The sequence below is a fragment of the Fopius arisanus genome, unplaced genomic scaffold (assembly GCF_000806365.1).
Source record: "Fopius arisanus strain USDA-PBARC FA_bdor unplaced genomic scaffold, ASM80636v1 scaffold00030, whole genome shotgun sequence".
Classification (NCBI taxonomy): Eukaryota; Metazoa; Arthropoda; class Insecta; order Hymenoptera; family Braconidae; genus Fopius; species Fopius arisanus.
Window position 1 is genome coordinate 225,674 of NW_011887769.1, and position 2,169 is coordinate 227,842.

Below are 2,169 nucleotides of genomic sequence, written 5' to 3' on the forward strand. Positions count from 1 at the left end.
CAAGGTTGGTGCAATGTTGGTGTAAGGTCGGCTTACGATAGGTAGGACTGAGATTAACCCACAAATTCAATTAAAAATGTTGAATAATGTTTATTTACATATTGCAAAAAAGAAAGAATTCGATGAAAGCATTTTCTCTTGGAATCTGAAGCTTGTGAGATTTATATATTTTCTAGCAAAAAAAAATAACTCACACACTCCGTTTGCTAGATTTTTCACGAATGTCTCTAAATTGAAGAAAAATCACTAAATTTATTTAACCCATTACCATTAATCATTCAATTGCTAACCTCGATAAAAAATGAGTTTTCATGGATATTCAGAGGACTGGGGAAAACTTTCATAATTGAAAAAAAAATCAAATTAAAGCGTTCATTTAACCCTCTTCTTCGCTTATCCCAAGACTATTTAGACACTGTCTCCTTCCAAATGAAACTGTGACAACATCCATTATCAATTGTTGACGCCATTAAAAAACTGTGTCTGCATTACCCCACCCTCCCCAATAACTTTTTAATGAAAAAATGATGAAAACATCAGTGGAAATATTATAACTAATGGCAATTTATTATAGAACTTTGAACGATAGCTTTAATTGCCTATCGAATGTAAGTGGCAAAAATGAAATGGAAAGGCCTTTGTCCACTGGTGCTCAAGTGAGTGAAGGATCTCCCAATTTATCTCTGAACCCAAATGAAACCGTATCACCATTAAGGATATCCCCTTGACGAATTACCCCAACGCATTATTCTGCGATCGTCCTTAATGAAGCCCACACCCCGGTGAAGCTACAAAAGAAACCCCTTTCACTTGGACATATTGCCGTTATATCGCCTGAATCTAGAAATCATCTTATTGGTTAAGTCCAGTTTACCGGAATGATTTCCACCCGAGCGAGAAGGTGAAAGAGAGAGAAATTTCCACTTGTGCAAATGGCAATAGCTTCCTAACCCGTCTCACTTGTACCACGATTTCCCCTTTTGTCTGGCCCCTTGTGCACGCCAAATTTCAGATTAGATTCGACTGGACATTCTCGGTGCTACTGTGTCCACTTCGTAATGACCCTAGAGGGGTTGGATGGACGTTGGGGTATAGAGGGATGTTTGGCAAAACTCCAATCCCCACTCGGCACTTGGGGGCTTCTAGAATTTCTGATTATACTCTAGATAGAATATTATTCCATATTTACAGGTGTTTCCCATCGATTTTCCCCTATTCAACGGCTTTTCTAATCTTTCTTCAATTATAATTACGGTAAATAATTAAGTGAATTCAATCTTTCCATTTTATTTAATCATTTAAATTGTCCATTTTTCATCAATAGGTTAATTATTTTATTAAATGATTAATTACTCGAATCGCATGGTTTCTCTTTTGGGATTGTGGAGAAATTCAATTTTTCTAGTTGATTAGATATTGATAATTTTGGATGAATTTTTAGATGATTAATTAATTGTATATTTTTCACAGAGAAACCAATTTTACATTGAATTCTTGAAAATCCTGAAAGTTTTAGATGAAAATTTGTCAGGAAATTTACCAATTAGAAATGGAATTCCAGTGGATTATACACACATTAATTGAAATTGAATTGTTATTCTCCTGTAAAATCCAATTCTGTGTTACTCTCATAAAAATTGCTCTTATACTTTCCAGGAAATTTCACAAAACTTGCACGAGGGTTTATTGCAATTGGAAATAGAACATCTCCGTATCCAAACACGAAATCCCAACTGCGATATCGTATTTCTGTAGAATCCATCGGGCGTAATGTAGTGATACTACTTAATATTCATCGAAGTAACTGCATTCTATGTGAGTGTAACCACAGAAGGGCTTTACCGAGGTATCGGTTCCCGGAGATTGCGCTGAAACTGCACATGAGCTTGAATTTTCTACTGTTCGTTTTGGAAATATCGCATTACATTAAAGTCCGTAGGTGCGGATGAATATCCTATCAGACAATTCCATTTGCCAAATCCGTTTCATTGAATGGTCGTTAAGTAATAATAAATCCTGGGATATTCCAGACGCAAAAAGACAGTAAGACAATTTAATCGTTTGGAGTGAGCGCATGCAAAATTATTCATAACCCGCAAAACTCGTGGACTTTTTCGCGGTGGCAAGTGCCACTTTTCAAGTTGGATTAGTTTCTTGGGATTTTTTTTT